The sequence below is a fragment of the Bufo bufo genome, chromosome 11 (genome assembly GCF_905171765.1).
Source record: "Bufo bufo chromosome 11, aBufBuf1.1, whole genome shotgun sequence".
Taxonomy (NCBI): domain Eukaryota; kingdom Metazoa; phylum Chordata; class Amphibia; order Anura; family Bufonidae; genus Bufo; species Bufo bufo.
In genome coordinates this window covers 51,198,301-51,217,827 of record NC_053399.1, presented here as the reverse complement: position 1 = coordinate 51,217,827, position 19,527 = coordinate 51,198,301, and the positions used below count along the sequence as shown (strand labels likewise).

The 19,527-nt window shown below is 45.4% G+C and overlaps 1 pseudogene; it reads left to right on the top strand.

The window, feature by feature from the left end:
* Positions 1-16,691: 16,691 nt before the first annotated feature.
* On the top strand, positions 16,692-19,113 carry LOC120981776 (annotated as a pseudogene).
* The last annotated feature ends 414 nt before the right edge of the window (positions 19,114-19,527 follow it).

The window sequence follows — 19,527 nt, the reverse complement described above, 5'->3', positions numbered from 1 at the left end:
TCGTACTTTTTTGCAAACTCAAGTTGACACTTCTTATGACTATATTGAAGTCGAGGCTTCTTCACCTTTCTTCAGGTCACGTTTCAGGCTTGTAATGCTTCTTACACAGTACTTGCATGGACATCTGTGATGTCACTATTACAAAACATATGAGACACCTCCAATGCTGTGTTTGTCACACCAAAACTGATATTCTTGTGATGAAACGACATGATTAGAGTTGAGCGGACACCTGGATGTTCGGGTTCTACGGGTTCGGCCGAAGTTCACAAAAAAGTTCGAGTTCGCGACCCGAACTTGACCCTCAACCCGAACCCCATTGAAGTCAATGGGGACCCGAACTTTGGAGCACTAAAATAGCTCTAAAAAAGGCATCGAAAGGGCTATAGGGCTGCAAATGGCAGCAAAATTTGGATAAGAGAACAGCAAGTGCTCTGCAAACAAATGTGAATAGGGAAATGACTTAAAATAACAAAATAAATAAAAATAAAAAATAATAATCTTGATCTAGGTTCATATGGAGTAGGAGGTTGAGGAGGCGGTGGATGTGGCGGTGTAGGTGGAAGCGGTGGAGGAGGAGGTAGCCAACATTGTTTTTTGGTTTTGTTTTTTATTTTATTTATTTATATAAAACATTGCGAAATATAACCTGTGATAACCCCCTCCAGCCGTGCTAAACAAACGTTCAGACAATACACTGGCTGCAGGGCAGGCCAGCACCTCCAAGGCATAAAGGGCAAGCTCAGGCCATGTGCCCAATTTGGAGACCCAGAAGTAGAAGGGGGCTGACCCATCAGTCAGTACATGTAGGCGTGTACACACATACTGCTCAACCCTGTCGCACGTCCCTGTGACGTCCATGATCCAATTGGATATCTTCTCTATCAACTTTCGATGTTCTTTTCTGCACCTACCATGATGATCACGGGTAGCAGGGAATCAGGGTTCCACGCGGAAGAGGGAGCGTGAGAAATGTATACCACATCCAAGGGAGGTCAATGGCTGAAATGTGATCAAGCGGAAATGTGGGACAAGTTATTAAAGCGGAAGGATCGAATGAAAAGAGGGGGCAAGCGTCAATTAAAGACGAATTTTAGAAATGTAAGTCCCTTTCACCTATGCAGAGCAGGGTTTTTTTATCTACAAAAATGGGTTAATGTCACCCACAAATGGAAGAGACGATTTTTAAAAATTTCGGTCTCTGTCAGCTATGCAGAGCAGTGGTTTATTCACGGCAAAACTGTGTTTCATTTTTTTCTCCTTGAATTACACAGTGTATTTTATACCGTGTGCTGGCACTCTTGCTTTAATTCTGATGTGCCCCCGTTCATTGAATTACAAAACTGTGTTCATGTCGCCCACCAATTGAACAGATAATTTAAAAAAAATTAGGTACCTGTCACCTACCTATACGGCAAAATTGGTAAAATGTCACCTGACAATCTAACAGACGATTTTTTGAAATTTAGGTCCCTCCCTGTCACCTATGCAGAGCAGGGGTTTATTCACGGCAAAAATGGTAAAATGTCACACAAGAATGTATCAGATGCTTTTGCACCCTGCTCCCTCTTTTGCTGTGCTGGTGCCTCTGTGCGACCACCGCCTCTTCCTCCGAACTAGACAGGTCACTTGCATGACCTTGATTCCATATGGGGTCTAGTATCTCATCATCCTCCACATCATCTTCCACCCACTCTTTACCCCTGCCCGTCTTGTCGGTCTGCAGTTGGCACCTGTGTTTTGTCATCATCAGAGACGTGCTGCAGTGGTCTTCCAATGTCCTCCTCCTGAAACATAAGTGGTTGGGCATTAGTGCACTCAATCTCTTCCACTTCTGGGGCAGGGCTATGTGTATGGCCAACGGAAACCCTGCCAGCAGAGTCATCAAAAATCATAACAAACTGCTGCATGACTTGGTGCTCAGACTGCTTGAATGATTTGCAAGGGGGTGAGTTGAAAGACAGATGGCTATGGGCTGTAGGTGCCAACTCTGATCTTTCAGCAGGGGACTGGGTGGGAGACAATGCGAAGGAACTATAGGCACTGTCAGCCCCCCAATCTACTATAGTCTTTACTTGTTCTGGCCTCACCATTCGTACTGTCCTAAATGCAGTGTAGGCCGCAAATTTTTCTTTCTAGCGCAAAAGATGAGCATTTGTCACCCAACAATGTAACAGACTAATTAGTGAAATGTGTTTCCTTGTCCACTAGGTAGAGCAGGGGTATATCACAGACAAAAATTGGTGAATGTTACCCAACTATGTAACAGACAAATTAGTGAAATGTATTTCCCTGTCCACTAGGTAGAGCAGGGGTATATCACAGCCAAAAAATGGTGAATGTCACCCAACAATGTAACAGACAAATTAGTGAAATGTATTTCCCTGTCTACTAGGTAGAGCAGGGGTATATCACAGCCAAAAATGTGTGAATTTCACCAGACAATGTAACAGACAAATTAGTGAAATGTATTTCCCTGTCTACTAGGTAGAGCAGGGGTATATCACAGCCAAAAAGTGGTGAATTTCACCAGACAATGTAACAGACAAATTAGTGACATGTATTTCCCTATCTACTAGGTAGAGCAGGGGTATATCACAGCCAAAAATTGGGGAATTTTACCCGACAATGTAACAGACAAATTAGTGAAATGTATTTGCCTGTCTACTAGGTAGAACAGGGGTATATCACAGCCAAAAAATTGTGAATTTCACCCGACAATGTAATAGACAAATTAGTTAAATGTATTTCCCTGTCTACTAGGTAGAGCAGGGGTATATCACAGCCAAAAATTTGGGATACGTAACCCAACAATGTATCAGACATATTAGTGAAATGACTTAAAAAAATACGTAAAAATAAAAAATTATAATCTTGATCTATGGGGTGGAGGTTCATATGTAGTAGGAGGTTGAGGAGGCGGTGGACGTAGCGGTGTAGGTGGAAGCGGCGGTGGAGGAGGAGGAGATAGCCAACACTGTTTTTTTGTTTTAATTAATTAATTAATTTTTTTGTTTAAATTAGGGTACACCCCAAAAGAGTGTGAAATATCAAAAATACAACAATGAGCAATTGCGATGTAGTATAACAATGGCTGGGTAAGGCCGGTATACATGTTTATTCTGCACAAGGTACTAACAAGTCCTGTGGGATCCATGCCTGGTTCATTTTAATTAACGTGAGTTTGTCCACATTGGCTGTGGACAGGCGGCTGCGCTTGTCTGTGATGACGCCCCCTGCCGTGCTAAACACACGTTCAGACTATACACTGGCTGCAGGGTAGGCCAGCAACTCCAAGGCATAAAGGGCAAGCTCAGGCCATGTGCCCAATTTCGAGACCCAGAAGTTGAAGGGTGCAGACCCATCATTCAGTACGTATAGGCGTGTGCACACATACTGCACCACCATGTTGCTGAAATGCTGCCTCCTGCTAAGATGTTCCATATCAGCTGGTGGTGCTGGTTGTTGTAGCGTGCTGACAAAGCTTTTCCACATTTCGGCCATGCTAACCCTGCCTTCTGAGGTGCTGGCGGTGCCCCAGCTGCGTTAGCGAGCTTTTCCTCCTCCTTTGCCTTCGCCTTGTGCTTCCACTGTGCGCCCGCTGTCAGGTGGGAATGCCACCAGCAGCGTGTCTACCAGCGTGCGCTTGTACTCGCGCATCTTACGATCACGCTCCAGTGATGGAATTAAGGACGGTACATTGTCCTTGTAACGGGGATCCAGCAGCGTGTACACCCAGTAATCAGCACAAGTTAGAATGTGGCCAACTCGGCGGTCGTTGAGGAGACACTGCAGCATGTAATCGCTCATGTGTGCCAACCGCCAGGCTGCCCAGAGGCAACGACAAGCTGTCCTCTGTGGGAGGTGTATCTTCTGTGTCCTCTGTATCCCCCCAGCCACGCACCAGTGATGGCCATGAGCTGGTTTGGGTGCCACCCTGCTGTGAACACGGTTCCTCCTCCTCCATCTCCTCCTCCTCATCCTCCACCTCGTCATCCTCCAGAACTGTGCCCTTGCTGGACAATTGTGTACCTGGCGTTTGTGGGTGCAGGAACCCACCCTCGGAGCCACTTGTGAATGACTGACCGGAAACCCTTGGAAATGATCCCTCTTCCTCCTCCTCCTCCTGTGCCACATCCTCTTCCATTATCGCCCGAAGGATTTTTTTCAAGGAGGCATAGAAGTGGGATAGTAACGCTGAGAACGGCATCATCGGAACTGGCAATGTTGGTGGAGTACTCAAAACATCGCAACAAGGCACACAGGTCTCGCATGGAGGCTTACTCATTGGTGGTGAAGTGGTGCTGTTCTGCAGAGCGACTCACCCATGTGTGCTGCAGCTGAAACTCCACTATCGCCTGCTGCTGCTCGCACAGTCTGGCCAGCATGTGCAAGGTGGAGTTCCACCTTGTGGGCACGTCGCATATGAGGCGGTGAGCGGGAAGGCCAAAGTTACGCTACAGCGCTGACAGGCGAGCAGCAGCAGGGTGAGAACGCCAAAAGCGCGCACAGATGGCCCGCACTTTCTGCAGCAGCTCTGACATATCGGGGTCATTTTTAAGGAATCTCTGCACCACCAAATTTAGCACATGCGCCAGGCAAGGGATGTGCGTCAAACCAACTAGGCCCAGAGCTGCTACGAGATTTCACCCATTATCGCACACCACCAGGCCAGGCTTTAGGCTCACTGGCACCAACCACTCATCGGTCTGTTGTTCCATGCCCGTCCACAGCTCCTGCGCGGTGTGTGGTTTGTCCCCAAACAGATACGTTTTAAAACTGCCTGCTGTCGTTTACCCCTGGCTGTGCTGAAGTTGGTGGTGAAGGTGTTACGCTGACCGGATGAGGATGCGGTAGAGGATGAGGAAGCGGAGTAGGAGGAGGAAGCAACAGGAGGCAAACTGAAGCGCCCTGCAATCCTCGGTGGTGGAAGGACATGCGCCAAACTGCTATCCGCCTCAGGCCCAGCCGCCACTGCATTTACCCAGTGTGGTGTTAGGGAGATATAACGTCCCTGACCGTGCTTACTGGTCCACGTATCTGTAGTTAGGTGGACCTTGCCACAGATGGCGTTGTGCAGTGCACACCTGATTTTGTCCCCCACTTGGTTGTGCAGGGAAGGGATGGCTCACCTGGAAAAGTAGTGGCAGCTGGGCACAATGTACTGTGGGACACCCACCGCCATAAGGCTTTTAAAACTCTCCGTCTCCACCAGACGGAATGACAGCATTTCAAAGGCCAGGGATTTTAAAATGCTGGCATTCAGGGCCAGGGATCACAAGTGGGTAGGGGGGTACTTCCTCTTTCGCTCCAGTGTTTGTGAGATAGACGGCTGAATGGGACATTGTGGAGATACTTAGTGAACCAGGTGGTGGCGTTGCTGGCAGATCCTCTGTTTGCGGGGTGGCAGGTGCCACTGTCACTCCAGAGGGGGATGAAGAGGCAGAGACTGCAGCAGAAGATGAAGCAGGAGGAGCCATAGACCTCCGCTTTTGTACCCTGCTCCCTCTTCTGCTGTGCTGGTGGCTCTGTGCGACCACCGCCTCCTCCTCCCAGCTAGACAGGTCACTCGCTTGACCTTGATTCCATGTGGGGTCGAGGACCTCATCGTCCTCCACATCATCTTCCACCCAGTCTTTACCCCTGCCTTCCTTGTTGGTCTGCACACTACAGAAAGCCACAGCTGTTGGCACCTGTGTTTCGTCATCATCCGAGACGTGCTTCGGTGGTCCTCCCATGTACTCATCCTGAAACATAAGTTGTTGGGCATCGGTGCACTCAATCTCTTCCACTTCTGGGGCAGGACTATGTGAATGTCCCTGGGAAACCCTGCTAGCAGAGTCATCAAAAAGCAGAAGAGACTGCTGCATGACTTGGGGCTCAGACTTCTTGGCTGATTTGCAAGGGGGTGAGGTGAAAGACTGATGGGCATGGGCTGCAGGTGCCAACTCTGATCTTTCAGCAGGAGACTGGGTGGGAGACAATGTGAAGGAACTGGAGGCACTGTCAGCCACCCAATCTACTATCGCCTTTACTTGTTCTGGCCTCACCATTTGTAGAGCCGCATTCGGCCCTACCAAATAACGCTGAAGGTTCTGTCGCCTACTCCCACCTGAGGAAGGTGTTTCACTTGTGCATGTAGCTGGCACAGATCGACCACGTCCTCTCCCTGCAACAGGAGCTCCACCAGCAGCACCATGACCGGGGCCACGTCCCTTATTTGACGCTCTCCTAATTCTTTGCGTTCACACACCAAACTAACAGATGGTTTATGTCAGGCGACGATGTAACTGCCAATAGTCAACAATTAAGTTCACTGAGGGTAAGGCAGTGCCAGTGTCATAAAGATGAAAAATTTCTTGAGGTCACACAACCAGGCAAATTTTATACAATTACTTCACGGTGTTAATTTGTCAACCAACAATGTAACTGCAGTATTGACTGGTTGTATTTGACTATGACAAGTGCAGAAAAGGCCCCTAATGTAGTGTCTTGCACAAAATGGGTGTTTTTAAACCAGAATATAACAGCAGTATCTAACGCTTGTATTGGACTGCCAGAAATGCAGCAAAGGACGCAAATTTATTATCTTGGCCAAAATGGTTGTTTTTTTAAACCCAGAATATAATTGCAGTATTTAAAGCTTGTATTTCACTGTCAGAAATGCAGCAAAGGCCCCAGATGTAGGGTCTTGCAAAAAAAAAATTTTTTTAAACCCAGAATATAACTGCAGTATTTAAAGCTTGTATTTCACTGTCACAAATTCAGCAAAGGACCCAAAATGTATTATCTTGAAAAATGTGTGTTTTTTAAACCCAGAATATAATTGTAGTATTTAAAGCTTGTATTTCACTGTGACAAATGCAGCAAAGGCCCCATGTGTAGGGTCTTGTAAAAGATTGGTGTTTTTTTAAACCCAGTATATAACTGCAGTATTTAAAGTTTGTATTTGACTGTCACAAAAGCAGCAAAGACCCCAGATGTAGGGGGCGGAGCCTGCACCGGACTGTGATGGCCGCATAGTCAGGAGCTCTTCGTACAAGATCCTGTAAAGCACCAGCTTACTTAAGCCGACAGACAAAAAAATTGTCAAGATCGGGCACCCCAAATCCGGGGACAACTCCAATACCAGCAAACCTCCAAATAACAGCGGGGATATGGACAAATTTATTAAAAAAGAGCCGCCGCTACCCTGGTGGCTCGTGAATCCAAGATGGCGCCGACCCCGTCTCACAAGGTGAGCGAGCGCACCGCTGACTTTACTGATGGAGAGATTGACACAGAGGACTCTCACAGCAAGATGGCACTTCCGATCACTCGCCGCTTCTTAAAACAATCACTCAGCAAAGCAAAGGAGCAAGCTCACAGCACTCCGTCACGATATGCACCATATTGGAGACCGGGTTGTAACACTGGAAAGGCGCCAGGCCGCAGTCCTAGACCACCAAACAGCAACCGTGTCATCCCTGCAAAAATGCTCTGGAGGATCAAGAAAACAGAGGGCGCAGGAACAACCTGCGATTCAGAGGAATACCAGAGTCTGTCCTCGCGGCTCACGTGCCTGGAGCTGTGCTGGAGATATGCTGTTCCTCACTGGGCCTAGATTATCAGACAGATATTATCATCGAACGGGCGCATAGAGCGTTGAGACCTAAACCCAAAGCGTCTGAACCACCCAGAGACGTGATCTGCAGATTTCTTAATTTTCAAGTCAAGACGGCAGTATTGGAAGCCGCCAGGAACCACGAAAACCTGACATACGCCTCCATCTTGATTTACCAGGACCTGGCACCCTCAACACTCAAGAAGCGCAGAACCCTGAAGCCCTTACCCGACTGGCTCAGGGCCAATAAAATCCTTTATAGATGGACATTCTCGTTCGGATTATCCTTCTTTAATGCGGGACGCCGCCTAACCATTACTACATTTGCCGACTTAATCGCAGCCTACGATCACCTACAGATACCTCCCCTAGAAGTTGAAAATTGGGAGCTGTATCAAGATATTACAGAGCTGCCAGACCTGCCGAAGATTTCAACTTTTGAACCCCCATGTACTCCGAAGACCCAAAAGTTCAAACGGAGGAATTCACAGCTGACCCCATAGACACTAGTCTTGACAGGGCGATCTAATCACCTAAGTCCTCTTGACATCTGATAAACCTCCACCCTCACCTTCCCTTCTGACTTCCCTTCCTTTCTACTTACCTTAACCCACCGCATTATTGTCAGTTGGTTACCACCAATATTCAACCAATCCCTGCCTCTCTCCCCACCTGCTCTACCTGAACTACCCTTCTCCCCCTCTGACTTCAAGCCTGTCTGTCTAAACGCCTCACCTTAGAGGCCTTCTCTAGTGCTTAGAGGATCACAACAGGGTTGATTAACCATTTCCCCCCTTGCGATCCTCAATCCAAATACTAGTTCAACCCATATCATTGGGTATTGTTTAGAAGTTTATACCTTTGTTACATGTTTTTATTTAAGGTACATGCCTCATCCATTCCAATGTACATGGATACACTGAGGACTCCTCTGGCATTTATCTCACCCATCCAAACTCTTCAAAGTATACTTAATCAAGGTGCGTTCTCCTGGGAAGAGACTACACTTCAGCAAGGTAATCCCCATAACTTAAAATATTATGGCTGAACTTTCAATTGCATCCTACAATGTTAGGGGCCTTAACTCCCCTTCTAAGAGCAGCCAGGTCTTTACATTATTACGCAAATCTGGAGCTAATGTTCTTCTCCTCCAGTGAACAAACTTTAAATTCAACCGCTACCCCAATCTATCCTTCACTCACTATTCCCAGTGGTATCACTGTGGAGGAGACTCAAATGCTTCTGGGGGGGGGGGGGGTGATTGGTATTGGATTCCAGAGGAAAGTCCCCTTTAAATACATCTCCACTTGCAAGATCCAAAGGGGAGATATATATTGGTTAAGGGATGTATTAGCCCCCAAACATATACTATAATCATTCTCTATGCCCCTAACACTGGTACAATCTGCCTGGTTCTCCAATATCTTCCCTAATATTGAGGCCTTTGCTGAGGACTTGATTGTAGTGGGTGGTGGCCTAAATGCCACCTTAAACCCACAAATAGACTCCTCAACCCAAAAATCGGCTCTAGCAATTAAAACCCTACGCTCCATAAGAGAAGGCTTCTGGAATCTGCACCTTATAGACATTTGGCGTACATTAAACCCCAATACAGCTGATTACACCTTTTACTCCAATGCTCATGGTTCATACCAATGCCTGGATTATTTGTTTGTTTCTAAAGAACATCTCCAGCTCTGTCGTGAGCCTAAAATAAGCTCCATACATCTATCTGACCATGCCCCTATCTTTCTATAGGTCTCTGCTCCCATACCCAACTCGAGCAAGTTTAAATGCTGCTTAGATTAATCTTTATTAGGTAACCAGACTGTTAAAGAAAGGATTTCTGATCTCCTCAAGGAGTATTTTTCCCTTAACAAACACCCAGAGATATCAGACCAATCCCTTTGGGATGCCCATAAACCCTATATTAGAGGTCACTTCATTAGTCTTGGAGCATTTTTAAAGAAAGGAAGGAACAAAAAGCTTGACTCCCTATGCAAAAAGATACAATCCCTGGAATCTCTACACAAACACTCCTTTTCGGAGTCGCAACTACAAGAACTATCTAATCTTAGAGCAGAAATTAAATCCCTTCTGCATCATTCCACAGTACTTCCTGAATTCACAGCACAAATTCTTCGCACATGGAGATAAGGCATCTAAATTCATGATGCGTAGGATAAAAAACAGAAGATCAGCAAATTATATCCACCAAATTGATTCCCCTCAAGGAACCCCTTTATATTCCTCTAAACTAATTGGTACCCAATTTCGTAACTTCTACGAATCTCTATACAATCTACCTCCATCGCTTACTCCAGAGGCCCATTCTTCCCTCCTCTCATCCTTTTTGGATTCAATCACCATACCGACTATCTCAACAAACCAAAAACAAAAATTAGCTTCCCCGTTCACATTAGAAGAACTAACTACAGTTCTGAAACAATCCCCTCACGGCAAAAGTCCAGGCCCAGACGGACTACCTGTCTTATATTATAAAACATGCCAACAGCACATTCTCCGTCACCTGCTCTCAGTCTGTAATCTTGCCCTACAAGGAAAACAACTCTCCAGAGATATGACAATGGCCCATATAAAACCTGATACCAAAAGAAGCGAAAAACCCCAAGCAATGCTCTAATAGACCTATTTCCCTCCTTAATATAGACTTAATATCAAACTGCTAGCAAAAATGCTTGCTAATCGATTATCAATACTTCTCCCCTTATTGGTGCACAGGGATCAGGTGGGTTTTATCCGAGGCAGGGAAGGCAGAGACAATACGTCTAGAGTTCTAAATGTGGTATTCTATTCCAACATTCGCTCTAAGCCTCTCCTTCTTCTGAGAACTGATGCAGAGAAAGCATTTGACAGAATCAGCTGGCCATATCTGCAGAAAGTCCTTCGGCGATTTGGCCTACCTCATCCCTTCGTGCAAGCCACCTTTGCAATGTACTCTCAAGCTTCGGCCTCTGTCCAAATTAATGGTGACCTGTCTGACACCTTCCGCATTCAGAATGGCACACGACAAGGCTGTCCCCTCTCTCCCCTGCTCTTTGTCCTAGCCCTGGAGCCCCTCCTCCTCAAACTGAGAGCTGACCCAGAAATCTGAGGAGTGGTGCTGGGAAGTCAGGAACATAAATTAGCTGCCTTCGCGGATGATATTATGATCATGACATCTAATCCACATCATTCGCTTCCTGCAATCCAAAAACACATAGATACTTATAGCTCCCTCTCTAATTTCAAAATTAATAAGCAAAAATCCTTAGTGATTTGTATCGGGATTCCCTCATCCACACAGCAACGCCTAAAAAAAGAATCTCCATTTGATTGGTCATCTCACTATTTGACTTACTTAGGGATTAAAATAAGTCCCAACACATCTGAACTTTTCGCACTCGACTATTCTCCCTTATTACAATCCATCATATCCAGTATAGATAAATTATACATTCCTACTATTTCCTGGTTTGGCCGCAAAAACCTCCTTATGTCATTGATAATACCCCGTCTTACATATCTGCAACAAGTCCTACCTATCCATGTCCCTAAATCGATTCCATCAGAAAGCTATTTCGTTCGTTCATTTGGAATGGGAAGAAACCAAGATTAGCATATTCTTTACTCTCACGTCCCAAACACACTGGAGAAATCGCCTTGCCAGACCCTGAACTATATGGTAGGGCAGTTCTTCTGTCTAGAGTGATAGAGTGGCTCAGATCTTCCAACCCCAAACCATGGGTGGCGATGGAACAAGAACTCCTAAATAAGCCATTGCGCTCTCTTCTCCTAGGAAATACTAGTTTAACCAACATCCCTTCCTCACCATACCCAATCATTCAAGCCACTCTTAATGCGTGGAAATGGTTTCAGTCCACTTACTGCTCAATACCTTTTCCATCCCCCCTCCTTTCTATAAGGGACATCCTAGGAACAGCCCTCCCTGCTGTGATCGAGAGTACCCCACGGAGTTTGAGAGATTCAGCAACTTCTGTCATATCATTCTTCGAGCCCAAAGGCACTATACCCCCCATTCAGGAATTCCAAAAGGAATTCACCCTTCACCACCAAAGCTTGTCTTCTATATCTTATCTCCACTTATTCATCTCCCAACATACAGTACAGACCAAAAGTTTGGACACACCTTCTCATTCAAAGAGTTTTCTTTATTTTCATGACTATGAAAATTGTAGATTCACACTGAAGGCATCAAAACTATGAATTAACACATGTGGAATTATATACATAACAAACAAGTGTGAAACAACTGAAAATATGTCATATTCTAGGTTCTTCAAAGTAGCCGCCTTTTGCTTTGATTACTGCTTTGCACACTCTTGGCATTCTCTTGATGAGCTTCAAGAGGTAGTCCCCTGAAATGTTTTTCACTTCACAGGTGTGCCCTGTCAGGTTTAATAAGTGGGATTTCTTGCCTTATAAATGGGGTTGGGACCATCAGTGGCGTTGAGGAGAAGTCAGGTGGATACACAGCTGATAGTCCTACTGAATAGACTGTTAGAATTTGTATTATGGCAAGAAAAAAGCAGCTAAGTAAAGAAAAACGAGTGGCCATCATTACTTTAAGAAATGAAGGTCAGTCAGTCAGCCGAAAAATTGGGAAAACTTTGAAAGTAAGGGCTATTTGACCATGAAGGAGAGTGATGGGGTGCTGCGCCAGATGACCTGGCCTCCACAGTCACCGGACCTGAACCCAATTGAGATGGTTTGGGGTGAGCTGGACCACAGAGTGAAGGCAAAAGGGCCAACAAGTGCTAAGCATCTTTGGGAACTCCTTCAAGACTGTTGGAAGACCATTTCAGGGGACTACCTCTTGAAGCTCATCAAGAGAATGCCAAGAGTGTGCAAAGCAGTAATCAAAGCAAAAGGTGGTTACTTTGAAGAACCTAGAATATGACATATTTTCAGTTATTTCACACTTGTTTGTTATGTATATAATTCCACATGTGTTAATTCATAGTTTTGATGCCTTCATAGTCATGAAAATAAAGAAAACTCTTTGAATGAGAAGGTGTGTCCAAACTTTTGGTCTGTACTGTATATCTAGTGGCGACCTCTTTCGTCCACTGGTGTGGGCCGAATCACTTATCGCTAACCCTAGTCGCCCAAAAAAGCTTATCTCACAAAAATATAAAAAATTAAATACTCCATCATTAATTACCAAACCTGCCTTTATACGGCAATGGGAAAGAGACCTGGGTCAAAACTTCTATATCTCAACACTATCAGATGTACTTCTATCTCCTCATAAATCTTCTCGCTGTGTCCGTATACAAGATAACGGATATAAATTGTTAACTAGATGGCACAAAACTCCAGATATAACTTTTCTATATTCAGCCACAGCCTCAGACAGATGCTGGAGATGTCTAGACAATAGAGGAACCTTCTTCCACATATGGTGGGACTGTCCTCTTATCAATAACTGGTGGAAGGATATCTTCCGTATTAGTAATCAGATCTGTCACGCTAAGGTTCAGATGTCTGTGAAGGTTCTCATTTATCCAGGTCATGGTATATCTGTAAAGAATAAATCAAGGCAACTGGACTTACTGTAGATTTCTTGAAAACGTTTCACTCGTTCTTCCAACGAGCTTTCTCAATTCTGAGTGACTGTACAAGAATTCTCTGGGAATAAATATGTAACTGAATCAACATCTGGTAATTATACCCAGCATGGGGTCAGAGGTCATTATACCCAGCATGCTGGGTATAATGACCTCTGACTAGAGATGTCCCGAACTATTCGCCAGCGAACAGTTCCCGGCGAACATCGCTTGTTCCCGTTCGCCACGGTGGGCGAACATATGCGATGTTCGGACCGCCCCCTATACATCATCATTAAGTAAACTTTGACCCTGTACCTCACAGTCAGCAGACACATTCCAGCCAATCAGCATACCCTCCCTCCCAGACCCTCCCACCTCCTCTAAAAAAGCAAGGACGGCAGCCCTCTTAGATTTATTCTGAAGCTGCAGTTAGTTAGAGCAGGGAGAGTGCTGCTGCTGCCGAATTAATAGGGAAAGCGTTAGCTAGGCCAGTGTTCTGTGTCCACTCCAGTCCTCAAAGACTCATCTGCTGTAAGGACAGCGTCCTGACAGCACCCCAAAAAAGCCCTTTTTAGGGCTTGTACATCAGTCTGCTTTTATTTTATTTTTTCTATATATATATTGCAGTTGCCTGCCCGTGTGTGAGAGGCCACAGGCCAACAGACTGTACTGTGTACAAACCACTCATATAGGGTGGCACAGTACCTTGCAGATAAAAAAGTCATTAAACTTTTCCTCTGTAATATAATTGCAGTTGCCTGCCAGTTAGTGTCAGGCCCACAGACTGTACTGTGCCCACTGCCCACCACTCATATAGGGTGGCACAGCACCTTGCTGTTAAAAAATTCATTTAATTTTTCCTCTGTAATATAATTGCAGTTGCCTGCCAGTGAGTGTCAGGCCCACAGACTGTACTGTGCCCAATGCCCACCACTCATATAGGGTGGCACAGTACCTTGCAGATAAAAGAGTCATTTAATTTTTCCTATGTAATATAATTGCAGTTGCCTGCCAGTGTGTGTCAGGCCCACAGACTGTACTGTGCCCACTGCCCACCACTCATATAGTGTGGCACAGTACCTTTCAGATAAAAAAGTAATTTAATTTTTCCTCTGTAATATAACTGCAGTTGCTTGCCAGTGAGTGTCAGGCACACTGACTGTACTGTGCCCAATGCCCACCACTCATATAGGGTGGCACAGTACCTTGCAGATAAAAGAGTCATTACATTTTTCCTATGTAATATAATTGCAGTTGCCTGCCAGTGAGTGTCAGGCCCACAGACTGTACTGTGCCCACTGCCCACCACTCATATAGGGTAGCACAGCACCTTGCTGTTAAAAAATGTATTTAATTTTTCCTCTGTAATATAATTGCAGTTGCCTGCCAGTGAGTGTCAGGCCCACAGACTGTACTGTGCCCACTGCCCACCACTCATATAGGGTGGCACAGTACCTTGCAGATAAAAAAGTCATTTAATGACCTTTACTGAGATCAGTGAGGACGAGGAACGGGACATGAGTAGCTGGGCATCCAACCTTCTGCAAATGGGGTCTTTCATGCTGTCCTGCCTGTTGAGGGACCCTCGTATAAAAAGGCTGAAGGAGAACGACCTGTACTGGGTGGCCACGCTACTAGACCCCCGGTATAAGCAGAAAGTGGCTGAAATGTTACCGAATTACCGGAAGTCGGAAAGGATGCAGCAGTTCCAAAACAAGTTAAAAAGTATGCTTTACACAGCGTATAAGGGTGATGTCACAGCACAACGGGAATCTAACAGGGGAAGAGGTGAAAGTAATCCTCCTCCTACCACGACCACGTCGGCAAGGACAGGACGCTTTACAGACATGTTGTTGATGGAGGACATGCAGAGCTTTTTCAGTCCTACGCATCGCCACAGCCCTTCGGGGTCCACCCTCAGAGAACGACTCGACCGACAGGTAGCAGACTACCGCGCCTTAACTGCAGATATTGACACTCTGAGGAGCGATGAACCCCTTGACTACTGGGTGTGCAGGCTTGACCTGTGGCCTGAGTTATCCCAATTTGCGATAGAACTTCTGGTCTGCCCCGCTTCAAGTGTCCTGTCAGAAAGGACCTTCAGCGCAGCAGGAGGTATTGTCACTGAGAAGAGAAGTCGCCTAGGTCAAAAAAGTCTAGATTACCTCACCTTTATTAAGATGAATGAGGCATGGATCCCGAAGGGACTGACAGTGGGGGATGCATTTGACTAAAAAAGGCCTGATGAGATGCCTTGGGCTAAAAATGGTCCCCACGCTGCTGTATTTAATCTCTGCATGCCGGATGACTTGCGTGACTTCTCCGCCACCAACTAGGGTTCAAGCCGCAATGTTTAGTACACTTTCTGCCTGGAAAACATCAATCTTTCCGGCCGCTGCTACAGGCTACAGCAGCGGCTGCAACAATATCTAATTTTTCAGGCATGTGTACATGCCTAATTTTTCTGGCCTCTGCTGCTGCACTGTGGCTGCAAAAAAAAAAAAAAAAGGCACATACATGTGTCAATTCCCCTTCGTGATCGTTACCTTGTTGTGGTGAAGGGGCTTGCGTATCACAATGAAGCGATCACCTCTATGAGTGTGTTGGCAAACCCCATATGATAAGGTCAATGCTTCATTGTGAACAGACCAAAAGCGATCGGCTGGATAATTTTTCATAGAAGAAACATTAAAAAAAATTGTGATCATCTAAGGTGATCATACTAGGCCAACAATGGGCCCACACTGCAGAATCATTGTTTTCTGGGTCACTTAACTGTCACTGAACTACCTCAGCACGACCATAGGCTTTGAAAAACAGTCATCACTACACCAAGATTGACGCATAGAGTAATAAAATTACTATCATGAGTGTGTCAACTATTGACAACTCTTTGCGGTTGTTTGCGGTGCATTAAACGGGGAGTTTGGTCTGTCAGAGTTTGGTCTGTCACTGTGAAGCGGGTGTAACCCTTACACTACCTGATCGATACAACATCATACCTGATTGTATACACACACTGGATGTTTTAAAGCACGTTATTCCAAACAATTTAGGAATGTTAGGTGACTTATGCCCTTTATGGATTAAAACCCGACTCTGCGTCAACTACGTAATTTTCCATGGGAGTTTTGCGATGGATCCCCCTCCGGCATGCCACAGTCCAGGTGTTAGTCCCCTTGAAACAACTTTTCCATCACTATTGTGGACAGAAAGAGTCCCTGTGGGTTTTAAAATTCGCCTGCCTATTGAAGTCTATGGCTGTTCGCCCGGTTTGCCCGTTCGCCAACATTTGCGTAAATTCGCATTCGCCGTTGAAAATTTTATGTTCACGACATCTCTTCCTCTGACCCCATGCTGGGTATAATTACCAGATGTTGATTCAGTTACATATTTATTCCCAGAGAATTCTTGTACAGTCACTCAGAAATGAGAACGCTCGAAGAACGAGTGAAACGTTTTCAAGAAATCTACAGTAAGTCCAGTTGCCTTTATTTATTCTTTACAGATATACCATGACCTGGATAAATGAGAACCTTCACAGACATATTGCAACACATTTTGGGGGGAAAACCCTTAAACTTGTACGAGAATATGAAAAGACAGCAAGAAAACTGGCAGACTATAGAAATCACCTGCGTTTCAACCTCAGATGCCGAAAACAGGTGCTGGTACCATGCAGCATCCGTTTGGACTCCACGGTGAAGGGTCACAGAGCTGAGATGATTCTACAAAAAGCCCAGAAGCAACTACTAAATAAACGGGTACGACAGACCCATTTCACAGTTGAAGCCTTGAAACAAACTATCAGTCAGCTGGAAGAGGACCTGACTTTGCAGCTACCCACTGAAACGTGGAGGAAAGTAGCAGATTTCACAGTACATGCACAGCTAGCTCAGCACAATATGAGCAAGGAGAGGCAGAAGAACAAGTTCTGCATTTTGTTATCCCGAACTGCAAACAGCCATACCAGTGAGGAACTGACATGGAGGCGAAAGAAGGAAACAAGGACAGTGCAAATCAAAGAGAAATGGATGCAGAATCTTTCAGACCGGGTTCTCACCCAGCCTGAGATGGATGTCCCTGCTAAAGGGTTGAATTTCACAATCACACCAAGAACCATACCAATAGTTAATATTATTTCAGCCACTGAAGCCTCAATCCACAGCAACAAAGTACCACAGGATGAGGCTGAACAACTTCGCCTTAAAGTGTCTGCAGCTCTGGCCAGTGCCAAACCGCCTCCTTGAAACTTGACTAGAGAAGAAAGGAAGGTGGTTACATCCCTGAAGAAAGACACAACCATCCTGCCTGCGGATAAAAGAAGATGCACGGTTGCACTTAATACATCTGACTACGATGCCAAGGTGACCACACTCCTGAATGATAACAACACATATGAGGCCCTAAGACGAGACCCAACCAGTGGGTACAAGAAGAAGGCTATAGAACTACTACAACAACTAGAAAAGGACAAAATCATTGATCAGGCCATGTATCATCGCCTCTACCCTGGGGAAGCCCCTCTATATATTTATGGACTTCTTAAGATACATAAGGATGGGACCCCTCTCAGGCCAATTGTCAGCAGCATCAACTCTGTGACCTACAATTTGGCAAAATACTTAGCCAGAATCCTAGCACCCTTGGTTGGAAACACACATCACATACAGAACTCTCAGGATTTTACCACCAAAATCCAGAACTTGGTATTGGGCACAGAAGAAACAATGGTCTCCTATGATGTTACATCCCTCTTCACCTGCATACCAACTACAGAGGCAATTGAAACAGTCAGGAAACAGTTGCTACTAGACAACACCTTAGGCTGCAGGAAAGAAATTAGCCCAGACCAAGTGTGTGCCTTACTCGACCTTTGTCTGAGTACCACCTACTTCAAGTATAAGGACAAGTTCTACAAGCAAAAACATGGCTGTGCTATGGGATCGCCAGTCTCACCTATTGTAGCGAACCTGTATATGGAGGAAGTAGAAAGGAAAGCCCTGACCACTTTCATGGGAATTACACCGAGTCATTGGTTCAGATATGTGGATGACAATGGGTTAAAATTCATAAACAAGAGTTACAGGCTTTCACCGACCACATCAACTCAGTGGATCATAACATCAATTTCACGCGGGAAGATATGCAGAACAAGAAACTGGCGTTTCTGGACTGTCTTATAACAATGGAAGAGGAAAAGAAGCTGGGAATTGAGGTCTATCGAAAACCAACACACACAGACCAGTACCTGCTATTTGATTCCCACCATCCTCTAGACCACAAACTGGGAGTCATCCAGACTGTACACCACCGGGCAGAGAAAATCCCCACCAGCACAGAGGCCAAGGCGAAGGAATTCAAACACCTCAGAGGGGCACTTAAAACTTGTGGGTATTCAGATTGGACCTTTGTCAAAACAGAAGGAAGGAGAAGAAAGAGCACCAAGACTACCAGTGAGAGTGAGAAGCATGACAGATGCAAGAATGTAGCTGGGGTGTCTGACAAACTCAAAAGGATTTTTAATAAACATCACATCCCTGTCTGCTTTAAACCCAGCAACACACTGAGGCAACAACTGGTTCACCCAAAAGACCCAATGCCTAAACACAAGATGGACAACATTGTGTACGCAGTCCAGTGCAATGAGGAATGCTCAGAACTGTATATCGGCGAAACAAAACAACAACTACATCAGCGTATGGCTCAGCATAGAAGAGCCAAAACCTCTGGTCAAGATTCAGCCGTGTACTTACATCTAAAACAAACAGGTCACACCTTTGAAGACAGTCAAGTACGTGTTTTGGATAAGGAGGCCGATTGGTACAAACGAGGTGTGAAGGAGGCCATCTACGTAAAAATGGAGAAGCCAAGCTTGAATAGAGGCGGGGGGGGGGGGTTAGAAATCTATTGTCTGCCACATACAATGCTGTCTAGACACCTTTTTCTGGGAGGTCATTATCACCTACTGACTCCAATTAGGATAATGGAATCAACACGTTTGACCCCATGCTGGGTATAATGACCTCTGACCCCATGCTGGATATAATTACCAGATGTTGATTCAGTTACATATTTATTCCCAGAGAATTCTTGTACAGTCACTCAGAAATGAGAAAGCTTGTTGGAAGAACGAGTGAAACGTTTTCAAGAAATCTACAGTAAGTCTAGTTGCCTTGATTTATTCTTTACAGATAAGGTTCAGATGTCCCCTTGTAAAGCCTCACTCAACCTAGATGATACTACTGAGCCTAACCCACTTCCCTTCCTCTTTAGACAACTTCTTACTGCAGCACGCCTACTAGTACCAAAATTTTGGCTTTCAACTACCGCCCTTCCCCTAGAACAATG